Genomic DNA, 13,656 nt, shown 5'->3' with positions numbered 1-13,656 from the left:
TCCACAGAAGGACAACCATCACTGCAGCACTCCACTGGCCTCCTGGACTTCATGACAGAGGTGGCCAGTCGGAAGCTTCTCCTCGGTAAAAGACGCACGAAAGCTCACCTGGTGTTTGCAAAAAAGGCACCTCAAGGACTTTCTGACTGTGAGGAAGAAGACTGTCCTGTCTGATGAAACCAAGCTTGACGTCATGTCTGGAGGAAGTCAGGCATCGTCCGTCACCTGTGCACTACCAGGGACTGGGAGGCAAGTCAGCGTTGAGTGGCAGCTGAATGGAGCAAAGTCCAAAGGTGCCCTTCATGAAGATGTGCTCTGGACCTCAGACTGGACCAAAGCTTTACCTTCCTACTGGACAACACGGGAGTAGCTTAGAGACAACTCTGGGAATGTCCTTGAGCAGCCAGCTCGAGCCCCTGCACGCAGCATCTCTGGAGAGACCTGAATATCACCGTCCACCGGCGGTCTCCATCCAGCCTGACAGAGCTTGAGAGGGTCTGCGGATTAGCATGTGGAACAGCACATCCAAGAGTCACGTGGCAATAATGACACTGTGTGGAATGAAACAACTTGATGGTGGGACACACCATAAGACAATCTGCTGTCAAGGTGTGCATTGAAATAGACGGATGAGTAAGAGACCTTGGAAAGAAGTGGCACAAAACTTAAACTATTGGATGGAGTGAGGCACCAGATTTGCTGGGCAGCAATACAGCTGGTGGAGAGTGAGACCCCCAGACCTGCAGACAAAGCACAGTGATGCAGAGAGGCAACAGAGAATGACACGCTATGCAGTGACCCAACTGGGCAGTATGGGACCCCACAAAAGGACGAGGCATGGAAGGAAACTATCGGATTGAAATTGAAGGCTGGCATCCTTCAACATTTGCAATAAGATGCTGCAGATGTTCTATCAGACGGTTGTGGTGAGCACCCTCTTCTACGCGGTGGTGTGCTGGGGAGGCAGCATAAAGAAGAGGGACGCCTCACACCTGGACAAACTGGTGAGGAAGGCAGGCTCTATTGTAGGCACGGAGTTGGACAGTTTGACATCTGTGGCAGAACGACGGGCGCTGAGCAGACTCCTGTCTATCATGGAGAATCCACTGCATCCACTGAACAGGATCATCTCCAGACAGAGGAGCAGCTTCAGCGACAGACTGCTGTCACCGTCCTGCTCCACTGACAGACTGAGGAGATCGTTCCTCCCCCACACTATGTGACTCTTCAATTCCACCCGGGGGGGTAAACGTTAACATTATACAAAGTTACTGTCTGTTATACCTACATTGTTATCACTCTTTAATGTAATATTGTTTTTTTATCAGTATGCTGCTGCTGGAGTATGTGAATTTCCCCTTGGGATTAATAAAGTATCCATCTATCTGGAGATATTGTGCAATAACACAGCTGACCACAAGAGGGCAGCAACGAGACAAAGAAAAGTGCAAAGAGCAGGCGAGCTTCGAGACTCGCATTGTGCGCAGATGACTGGGCCAAAGTACTCGGGTGGGACTTTTTTTCCAGAGTTTATTTTTGGACATCCCTACACACGTCGTTGAACCTGACACGAGGGGGAGTTGGCAGAAATTTGGAGGAAGCAATAGGCAGCTGCAAGCATTAATCAGTGTCTTCCACAATCCCAGGGCACACACACAGTGAGGACAATAAGAGACAAAAGCCCAATCTGTATTGATCGAGGAGATATGGCATCCATGAGCAGGTTGGTGTTACAAAAGACACGACAGCAGGCACACAACAGAACCTGCCTGCCTGCTCTCTGCACAGATTCACCAAGATCTTGAAAATGCTCCCCACAATACCCCAAGTGCACCAACAGAGGGCGCTCTCAACATTAGCCTGCCAGTATGAACACAGGGGCTGCTTTACTTCCCGAATAACCCTGGACCCTGCATAGAGTGTAGGGGTCCCCCACACCTGCTCACCACTACCCAACATAAATATAGAGGGTACTGTCACCAGATCTTAGTGACCATTCAAACTCCCACGCCACAGAAAAGAGAAGCTGTCACTCTGATCTACAACTCCGCATAAGCAGTGCAAGAAATCCAGCAGGCCTACAGTAGCAGGTGCTCCCAGAAGCTCTCCACACCTAGAACAGGGGCCATTGGCACTCCTGCTGTGGGCTCTCAATGCTAACTCTGGCCTGGAGAGTGGGGTGCCACTAAGTGTGCCATGAAGGCCTTTTTTTGGCAGTAATCCAGACATCCACTAGAGGGAGCTCTTAATCGTTGTCCTTGAAGGGAATGCCACACAATAAAGGTCCCCTGAACACGCATAGACATCCACTAGGGGGTGCTGTCCTACCTCATAATGGGCACTGCTAACATGCGGAATTATGGGACCCTCTGGGAAGAGCCACCAGTCTAACCCATCCATTATATAACCTTACCAGGTGGAGAGAATTATTTGTGCTTCTGCAGCAGCACACTGGAGGGAGCTCACTGACTGAAAGAACTGTGGCAGGCATCCACTAGAGGGCGCCCTCATACCTCATTAAGAGCGGGTCACACATGCAGACAGTCAGCCCCAACTAGCCGACCTCAGATTCAGCAAACAACAAACCGAGATCCCTAAAGTCCTACTCCCCACCACACTACTTCAGGGAGGGTAGCAACCGAAGCCCCCCTAGCCCCAAATTTGACAGGCACCTTTATTCAATGTCAGCACTTTCTCAGCCACACACTAGAGGGAGCTCACAGTGACAACACTAAGGAGTAAAGTCCAACCTGATTGTCATAATGGGATGCTTCTTCTGGGCATCACACTGGTAAAAATGTGAAAATGTTTAAAGAAAAGGGCACCACACGTGGCAGATGAGAGGGTCGCCTACAGGAGGTCACATAGCGCAGGGAAGAGGTGACGAGCTTGAGGTGACCCACTGCATGCCTGCCTGAAGTTGTGTGACAGCCCTCCTTCAAGCCCAGTCTGGATGGGTGCCACATAAAAGACTGGTCTGGTGGAGGATCTTGGGAGTGAGGGGGTTAACGGCAAAGCCCCTTGTGTGTTTGTGTGATGAGGCATTGCCCGCGCTCTCAGCTGATCAGCAGGTGGCATCAGCTGACCTCCGACGTGCTGCTCCCTGTCCTTTTTTTCCAGCCATGTGAGCGCTGGAGGGTCAATCACAAGAGCCAAAGCCACGTTTCATAACACGCAGCACCCAGCCTGACCTGACCTGACCGGGGGAAATGATTAATCCCTGATGGTTTTTATCTTTATATGGGAGGCTGACGTAGATTACAGTCGCTCCATATAGTGCCTTTCATACAGCCATGAATAACCAGCTATGCATGCTTGGAGAGGAGAGGGGAGAGTCGAGGATTGCGCTCGGTGGCCACGAGTTCAGTTCGGCCAACACGATTTTCCTTTGATGTCCCTGCGGCTGATTGCTCGGTTGATGCTATGGCGCCTCTTCCCCCGACTTTTTCAAGGCTTTTACATTCCGGGTCTCAGGAGGGCTCAGAGTTAATGAAGGCAGAGTGAGGTTTCCAGATGTGCAGCATTCTTTAGATCCCAGAGTCATTTAAAACCCTCAGCGGTCCTGTAAGTCGGGGGAGGAGTTAGGGTAATGGGCGGAGCAAGGATGATCTTTCACTCATTAACTATGGAGTGGTCACTCACACCATACTTAAGGGGTCCTCGAGGTTCTAATGACCTGCCAGCACAACTCATCTGGGATCCTGTAAGTATGGTGGGGTACTCGGCCACCTCGGACTGACCCTGCTTCTGCTCAGTAAGAGTTTGACACTTTGTGGTGGTTTAGCCAAAGCGGAGGATGTGGGTTGAGTGGCTTGAGTTGCAGCCCACCACAGAGTAGGGTGGTGGACAGCAGGACTTTAGAGAACTTGTTGGGCCTTTATTTTCCACGATAGAAAGGACTGTGAGAGGCATCCACTAGACGGAGTGCAATAAGCTTATCCATCTTATTCACTGAGATTGTTCAGATTACTGTAACATCAAGTCAAGATCTAAAGGTCCCTAAAGTCTGCTCTTCACCACACTGCTCTGTGGAGGGCTGCAACTCAAGCCTCCATACCCCAAATGTGAGAGGCACATTTATTCAATTTCAGCACCCCCTCTGCTGCACACTAGAGGGAGCTCTCAGGTAATCTTATTCATAGGAAGGATTGTGACAGGCAGCCACTAGAGGGAGCTCTTAGGACTCCTCATTTTACAAGACCAGAGAATTGTTCAGAAGTACCACAGGTGTACACTAGGAGGTGTTCTCACACTTTATGGTGGGGATGTCCATTCAAACACCAGTCTTTCCCATTTCTACCCAGCATTTTGAGAGATGTATTCTTTTATAGCACAATCACTAGAGGGAGCACCACACTGTATGTCCCTAATTGTAAAATGCACACACCATGTGCTACTGGAGAGGGTCCTCACTGCGGGACATGGGATGGGCAGAGTGGGATGTCCAAGTGTTACATATAAGATAAGGCGACAGCTGACAGACATGAGTTGGGAGAAGATGGCAGACTGTTGGTATATAATGAGGCCTCCCCCTGCCCTCTTATACAAAAGGGGGGCAGAATGTGCTGATAAATGATTAAACAACATCATTACTAGAGAATTGAATACATATACCTTAAAACCGCACCACATCCTCTGTCCCGTAGAGAGGGGTACTTGAGGCGCTCATCAGTCTCCTTTGCACTACCACACACATACAGCAGAGGGAGCTCTAATTACAAACAGCAGGGGGTCTCCTAACCCCACCCTTTCCTTCCACTGGTGTACCACATTTCCTCTTTCACAACACTACTGCAAGCACACACAATAGAGGGGGCCCTTTTGTCTCCATACTCACACAAACAAGCATTCAGACAAATAAAATTGGGGGGGGGGGGTTGGGGGGGTTAGCCCAATGACCCAAACTCCCACACGCTGCATGGTGGTCTTTCTGGATGCTGTGCATAGACAATCTGAAGTGCTGCCCTGGCTATACTTACGGGGTACTCTCAGACCTTCAGAATGGAGTCAGATAGACAGAGCTAGAGCTGCACCACATCTTCTTGTTACAGACATCAGTCGCAGTTACCCCAGGGATGCAGCACAGGGAGCTCATAAGTCAATTAACGTCACATTCAAGGTCAATGGTTTGATTTTTGGGGGGCTTCCTGCTCAAGAGAGCTTATTTGCTCCCAGCACAAAGCTAAAGGTGTAACACTACTTAAATGCTCAAGTCAGCCAAGGAGAGGTGCAGCCCGCCTTTTTCCGGCCCAAGAGCAGTCCCATTCCAACAATTTCAGCGGGGTCGGATCAGTAATGTGGTCTCGTATAAACATCCCCACCACACCGCGGTTTGTGTTTCGGAAGCTGGCGCGGGAGCCCCCGTGGCCACACAGCAGCTAATGAAAGCGCACATTGTTTGAGAAAGGCTTCAAGCAGTGACCTCTGACCTCCCCCCTCTGAGGGTGGTCCCACCCAATGGCTCCATTTTGGGGGGGGGGGGGGATTGTATCCTTCCACAACCCAAGATGAAAAATTGATAAGGCAGGAGGAAGGGTGGTGGCCGCTGGAACGCATTTCCTGCTGAGGCCTTCAGATCTTTGGGCTCTGCATTCTCCTGGTCAAAGTGAATTAATGGGCACACTGGAAGAAAACCAGTAATGCAACTGAACAGAGACCCCGACTGCCCCTGCTTCAGTATCTAATTAGTCTGATTTTGCTAAATGGCGCATTACAAAGAACATCTCATGAGCAGTTAAAGCCCAGATTGAGTCCATATGAGCCAATAGCTGTGGGTTGCAAGGCCAGCAGGAGAAGATGGCTTTGAGTCTGTCCCCTAGTGGCCACTGGTCCCACTCCTCTGCCACTGGGCTGCCTCAACACTTTCAAAAAGCCAAGAATGACTACTATGGGAGCATCTTAGGAATATTCTAGAAATACTGGGGGAAACATCTGGCACAGCGCCTAGTGCAGACACCTCTCAGCCCTAGGGTCCAGCGCCTGAGGTGGCCACTGTCCATCCAGAAGTTCAAACTCTCCAACCAACTTAATCAAATTCAGAGAAATGGGATGGGACCAATTGTGGCTGGGTAGCCAGACCACCTCAGGGCCCACCTGTAGCCAATCTGGAGTCAACTTAACCTGCTATTCTTTGGGGATGGGTGAGGAGAGCCCTCTCAGACACAGGAAGAACATGCAGACTGCACACAGGCAACGTCCAGGCGTGGGCTAAGAGCTCAGTAAACAGACCTTCTATTAAGTGAAGGTCAGTGCTTGATGTCTGAGGTCACCATGAAAGGCACTATATAGTGTAGCTTTCTACAAAATGTGTTTCAAACTTTAATATTTATATAAAGCGTTACGGAGTTCTCTGTAAAGAGCAGCCTGTTAGAGCTGAATGCAGAAAGTCCTGTATAAAAGAAATGGCTGTCCCTGTGAAAGGCACTATATAAAATAAAGTTCAGCTGTGCAGCCATTTTAGGAGACGCCCTCACAGACCCCAGCTGTATCAGCCACTTGGGCAGGCCGAGTTCTGCTGGACCAGCTGGTCCTTGTGGGCTGCGGACCCAAGTTCATGTCCTCACAGCCCAGTAGGGACGACCTGTGAAAGGAGTGCCACACGAGTGAAGAGAATTTGGGGACAATTGCTTTGAAATATTAGAAGGCATTATAAAGTGCCTAAAGTACATTTATTGATACTCCAGATTCTGTTTACAAGCTGCTGGTGGTGGTGATGGCGAGTGGCCTTGCTGCTCCGGGAATGCATGCAGCACAGCTGGCTGAACCTGACTCAGCCTCCTCCCATGATCCCCTGGGGTGAAGAGCGGATGGGCGTGCAAATCCCAAAAAAAAATAAAGAAATAAATAAAAAAAGCTTCTGGCCTCAATTAGGAGTGACTGCAAAATACACACACCGCGCCCAGAGCGGAATGCGCTCATGCTGTTTACAAACACACCCACGGTTAGGGAAAGGGCAGCGACTCAGAGGAGGGGACCACTGACCTCATTCTGAAGACACTCTCATGCATATAGTGCCTTTCAGGGCGGACACTTCCATCTAAATGAAACACATGAGGGTGCTACAGTGGGCAGGGTTTGGGTGCTGGTGCTTCTTTAAGGTCAACTCTTTGTCCACCAGCAGTCCACTAGTGTGACGAGCAGTCAGATGGTCAGGGTGTAGTTTGGTAAATAGTCTGACTTTCTGAACTCGCCGTTGACCCCTGAGGCATACTGCATGTTTATGACAGTGCATCATGGAGCGGCTTGAAGTCAGCATTTGACTTCATTGAACTCACTAGGGGAAGCAGGTAATGTGAAACTCTAGAGTCTAGAGGATGGAACTCGGTGAATGGGAACCCTAGAAGGACATTAATAGGGGAAGGAAGGAAGGGGACTGCCCAGCTACAGACCAGAACAGGGGGCTCTAATACTTGTTAAAATTAACCATGGGGGGTTAGCAGGTATAGTCTACACTTTGGGCTGTTGTCCTCACCAATATTGGACACTGACAGGGGTCACTGCAAAAGAAAGAGCACAGCTGAGCCTGAGAAGTGCCTGGCCAGCAGAGGGCGCCCAAGCCTGGACTTGTGGGTAACAGGACAGAGAAGGCGGAGCCTCAGTGGTGCACAGTGGTAGAGCCGCAGTCATGCTTGTTATTATTGAGTATTATAACATTGAAGAGTCTGATCTAAAATGGGCCCCTGCTATTAGAATAATTAAATAAGATATACTGTATTTGTTTATTGTTATTACTACATTGAATCTTTTGATCTAAAATGGGCTCATTTTATTATGAATGATATATTTGTTTATTATTATTACTGAATTGAATCTTTCGATCTAAAATGTGAAATGTGTTCATTTTATAATAATATTATTAAGTAATTTGCTTTTAATTATTACTTTAAATACTTTGATCTAAAATGGGCTCATTTTATAATAGTCACATTTGCATTGTTATTATATTGAATCCTTTGCTATAAAATAAGTTCAGTTTATAATACTAATAATAATCATCATATTTTTTTATTGTCATTATTACTTTAAATTCTTCTATCTAAAATGTGCACAGTTTATACTCATCATCATCATGGTCCTCATCCTCTGGGTGGTCCAGTGTTGCCCCCCCTCCCCATACTCTCTCAGGCTCCGCTCCTGCTTTGTGGCTTTTTCGTCTTCTCCCCGTGTCCCTGTTGCTTTTCTCGCCTGCTCCTTCACTGCTCCTCTGACTCCACACTGGTGTAGCCGTTTACTGTAATCTGCCCCAGAGCTGGCAAGTGTGCTGTGTGATGGGCTGGCGTCCCACCCAGGGTAGGTTTCTGGTTTTTATGTAATGCTGCTGGACCCTCTCATCTATAAATCAGATTAAGTTGGTTTGAAAAATGGATGGAAAGAAAGCCATGAAAATGGAATATGAATTGAACGCTTTATTGCTTAATTACAATAACAACTCTATAAACTTATAAATAATAAAAAGCAGTCTAAGAAATGAATTAATTCACACAAAATGCAGTCACAAGCTGCATGGTGGCACAGTGGTAACACTGCTGCCTCATAGTAAAGAGACCCAGGTTCGTGTCCCGGACCCTCCCTGTGTGGAGTTTGCATGTTCTTCCTGTGTCCAGGTTTTCTCGAGGCAGTCCGTTGTCCTCCAACAGTCCAAAATGACGCAGTTTAGGTGGACTGGCGACACTAACATGTCCCCTGAAATATGGGTGTGTGGTGGGAATGTGTTCAGCCACCGATGGACTGGTACCCTATTCCAATGTTGTTCCTGCCTTGCATTGGATGTTTGCTGGGATCGGCTCCAGATCTCCAGGACCCTGCTCAGGATTAAGCGGGCTTAGAAGATGACATGGTAAGGATATACGATCATTCACTGTGTTTGTACGGATTAAAGCATCTGAAAAATCAGCTAATAAATCCACCCATTCATTTATTCTTCAGTAAACACACTCCTCCCATTACAGGCTCACGGGTAGCTGGTGCCCACTGCAGTAGCAGAAGACTCAGGACAGGATACCAGTCAACTTCAGAGCACACTCGCTCACTCCCACACTCACTCCTCTCTTTGCTTCCTTTCCAGAGCCATATTGTTGAATTTACTTGACAAATTCATTCATTCATACTAAGTGTATTAATTATTGATCAATACCCTCACTAATAATGACGCTAGATAGTGGACACAAGATGAAGAATTTCACTGGACTAGATGTTTGACAGTATGACCTTTGTAAACCTATACATTATTTTTGGATGAATTGATTCATTTTATTATTAGTTTATCCCCTCATTCACTTGGCATTTCAGATTATTATTCATTCTTTTATATTATCATCTTATTTTCAACTACAGATTTACTTAATGGACGATTAATGCTGCCAGTCAAACCAACACCAATCCAAAGGACAACAGATCAAAGAGAAAAAGCCACCAACTAGAGGAGGGAAACCACAAAATCAACTTGGAATATATGCCAACAAGAAGAGCCACCTAGTGGGCACGGTCATAATAAGAGGTGCGACTGAGGCTGTGTGACATTAATGGGGGGCACACTTCTGCAACTGGATGCTCCTCTTCCTGTTTTGTCTGGTAGATCAGAAAGCACTTGGAGGTGGGTGGGCATTCAGATTGTTGAGGGTATGAAACTCAAGTGTTTATTTAGGAACGCCTTCAATAGAATCAATTCTTAACCAGGAGGGGGCGCTTGAGAGTTGAGATGACCTAAAATATAACAGCTGGTGAGCTGCATGAGCTGCTGAGCTCCTTCTGTTATTTTAACTGGAGGAAGTCGTCATTGAAATGAGCAGAAATCAACAGAATTAACCGAGATGGTGGTTGATTTGGGGGGAGGGGGAGTGTAGGTGGGGTTCTGTGGGGGTAGGGTCTGGCAAGTGGAACCATCGAGAACATGCCGTTCTGCTCTTGGATCCCAGTGGGGGTATGAAAAGCCCACCTTCAGGGTCGACAATGCAGCGCACCCCTGGAGGATGTGCCGAAGTTGTTACGGGCAGCCCGCCAGGAAACACAAGCCCTCTGTCAAGTCCGCCAGAATGGAATGCACCTTTTTCCTTATGAAAATGTTTATTATTGTGACACCGCAGAATGTCGACTGATTAATGAAAAGGTTAAAGGGGGGCAGGAAAAGAAGAGAAAAAAATAGAAGAGAGGAGAGGGGACTGCAATCTATCCATCCTCAGAAATATCAGTTTATAATCATCATCATCACATACCGGGTATACGGAACACAGGAACAGAACCATTAGGACACAAACAGACCAATCAGCATAGGGTTAAAATGCACTATATGATATACACGATAAGTAGATTGATAGATATGATGGGCACTATAGAATTGACAGACAAAACGATGTGCAAAGTAATAAGCATTCCATGATATAACTCAAACTTTACTAGTGAAAGGCACTATATAAAAGGGCGTATACTAAATGAAAAGCTCCCCTCAGTCTTTATTGAAAGTGTGTACAGTGACAAGACGGCAAAGGGAGTCACCCGCCGGGGAAGAGGTTTCTAATTCTTTGTGTTCTGGCATGCCGTTGAACTTCGGATGCCTTACCATCCTAAGTATTTTTTCGAAAAAATAAAAAAGATCCTTAGCTTTTGGCCACTTTGAATCGTTTATTTTTTTTTTTGAGTTCCGCTAAGCTCAGTATAACGCTGGACATGCAGGTACGCACCAAATTGCGTGAAAGAGCTGATTGGATAGTCTTTGAGCCAAGCTAAAGCATTCAACCAATCAGCCAGCAGTTCGGCTTTGATTGAAATGCAAACCGTCCAATTACTGCTCGAGCTTTATAGGAGGGCGGGTCATTTATTAAAGCGGCTTGATATGAAGTGCTGTTTCAGAAAGTCGCGGCGCCGCGGTGCAATCCCAGCCATGTAGCACCTGACCCCCAAATCTTTCCGGTTCTTGAGGCGTTTTAAAGCCGTTTGGTGGAATGACCTGAGCATCCCCCGCTTTGTTTCTGCCCTAAGCGGAGCTCCGCTAATACGAAAGGCACGCTGTCCTCCTCTTGACCGTTGTGGTCCCCCCGAGAGCGTCGAGCTCTGCTTCTGGACATGACGCCCCAGACGTTGTGTCAGACGGCCTCCCGCACTCCTCGCTGCCGGCCGCTAAATTCCAGACTCAGCCTGGCGGAAGTCAATGTCTGGCTTGTGACTGCCACCTCCCACATCCCCCCAAAAGGATCTCGTGCTCGGACGCATTCATCTGATGGACATGATTCAAGTTCTTGTTTGTCTGCACTTGGCTCAGGTTTTTCGCGAGGTCTGCTGGAGGTCACCGGCCGGCTGCTGTTTTCCAAGTCCGGTAAGATAATCAGGGGGTCAGTCAGGATACCAAAATCAGGATCGGACTGTCTGGGCTTTCTTTTTTTCCCTTTAGCCTGACATCTCCCGAGTCAAAAAATCCCCTCGTATCGAAATTCTAGCCATCCTGAAAAACGGAAGGAATCGCCTGACCGGCCATCCTGTCCGCCAGCAACAAGAATGGTGGGTGACCTTCCAGCAGAGACAAGAAGGTACAACAGGAAGAAAGTGCTGATGACAAGAATGCCGTCCACAAGGATCGGGCCGGAAAATGAAAAAATGACCACCCGGCGAACTCAACTTAATCAACATAAAAATAAAGAAATAAAAAATAATCAAACTTGACTCTTCTAATGTGATATATTGCCTTTTTCTTATCATAGAGCACATTTTGTGGTTATTACATATTGTATTCCACATTCATCTACATAATATATGGTGTCTTGCATATCTGTCTATTTAGCGAATGGATTATATATTGCCTTACATATCTATCATATAGCTCCTTTCATGTTTATTATTTAATGTCTTCCACATCTATCATGTAGGGCCTTGCATCAGTCTAATTGATCATATGTTGTGCCTTGCATATCTATCTATTCTATAATAATATATTCTATATTTATCATATAGCACCTTTCATGTTTGTATAAAATGTCTTTCATGTCTATCTGTTCTATAGTGTCTCATATCTGTCTGTATTTCCATCTATTCCATAGTGCCTTACATTTATCTATTTCTTATATACTGCCTTACACATCTGTCTGTATATTCTTGTATGTAGAGAAAAGCCAAGCAAAATGACACCTTTTATTGGCTAACTAGAAAGATTACAATATGCAAGTTTTCGAGGCAACTCAGGCCCCTTCTTCAGGCATCTTGCCTGAAGAAGGGGCCTGAGTTGCCTCGAAAACTTGCATATTGTAATCTTTCTAGTTAGCCAATAAAAGGTGTCATTTTGCTTGGCTTTTCTCTACATTCATAATGGCTAACACGGTACAACACCCTAGTACTACATATATTCTTGTATTAAATTGTGCCTTTTCTATCTAATGTTATTCATCCTCTCTTTTATAATTCCTTTCATGTTAATCCATCTAAACCACCTTGACAGCCTTAAGCAGGTTTTCTTGATTTCTTTCCTAATTCCTCATCCCGGTTCAGTCGTCACCTTTGTGCAGTGTGGTTGTTCTCCCTGTGTCTGTGTGGGTTTTTCTCTGTGTTGTCTTGTGGTTCTCCCACATCCCACTCATGGCATGTCTGGGATGATTAGAAGATACAGGATTTCAATGCAGGAATTGTGTGAAATCCCACTACTGACCCCAACATTACTCACAGGGTTCAGCACTGTGTGATACTTAAAGCAGATGGCCTCGGATATTTCCATTCTACTTGACAGGTGAGCCACAATCCCACAGTGGTACCAACTTACCTGTTTCCACAAGTCCCGATGGCAATTCACGTTTTGTAACACAAGGCTGTCCAGCAGAACCACACCATTAAATCTCCAGTCTCATGCAGGCTTCACGCTCTTTCAAACCCAGTAATGAACCTAAAAGACAGAAGCAGAGAGAGAGAAGTGCTTTACTTTACCCTTGGATGGACACTCATGGCTGCGCTGACCCGACCGGCAGAGAGGCAGTTAACTACAAATGAGGTGCCCACCCATGCCCAGCAGAGGTGTACTCCTTGGCACACAAGGGGGATCTGTCACATTCACATCAAAAGTCCAAGAAATGCGTGAAGCTGAATATGGAGCTGCAGCTCTGCCTCTCAGTTGTACTTAAAACTTTCACATCCCAACCCACCGCTGTTACTTCAGGTGGGCTCTGTCCTGGGGCCCCTCCTTTTCATTATTTACCTCCTTCCCCTTGGTAATATCTTTCGTTAATATAACATTAGCTTCCACTGTTATGCTGAGGACACCCAGCTCTATCTCACTAGCAAACCTACTGTTTTCTTTCCACCCTCCTCACTTATTGATTGCATAGCAGAAATCAAATCCTGGTTTTCTTCAAATTTTCTTAAATTAAATAGTGACAAAACTGAGGTTCTCCTCATTGGTACAAAATCAACATTATCCAAAACTGATCATTTCTCATTTGTTATTTATAATTCCCCTGTCTCCCCTTCCCCACAGGTTAAGAGTCTGGGTGTCATCCTTGACAGTACTTTATCCTTTCAGTCCCACATCAATAACATCTCCCGGTCTGCTTATTTCCACTTGCGTAACATTAATCGTATTCGCCTCTCCCTCACTCCTCACACCACTGCTATCCTTGTTCATAGCCTCGTTACTTCTCGTCTGGATTATTGCAATTCCCCTTTCTTTGGGTTTTCTCGCAAATC

General features: G+C 46.6%; 1 protein-coding gene across 1 annotated transcript in view; it reads right to left on the bottom strand.

Annotated features, from left to right (window-relative positions):
• The window catches only part of kank2 (KN motif and ankyrin repeat domains 2), an 86,844-nt gene that overhangs the window by 22,108 nt on the left and 51,080 nt on the right, over nt 1-13,656 (bottom strand). Inside the window, exon 2 of the mRNA XM_028823867.2 lies at nt 12,740-12,859. The gene's annotated coding sequence lies outside the window, so the exon portion shown is untranslated. The remainder of the gene's footprint in view (nt 1-12,739; nt 12,860-13,656) is intronic.

The sequence above is a fragment of the Erpetoichthys calabaricus genome, chromosome 17 (genome assembly GCF_900747795.2).
Source record: "Erpetoichthys calabaricus chromosome 17, fErpCal1.3, whole genome shotgun sequence".
NCBI lineage: Eukaryota > Metazoa > Chordata > Cladistia > Polypteriformes > Polypteridae > Erpetoichthys > Erpetoichthys calabaricus.
Note: the sequence above shows the minus strand (reverse complement) of the source record. Positions and strands in the feature narration are given on the sequence as shown.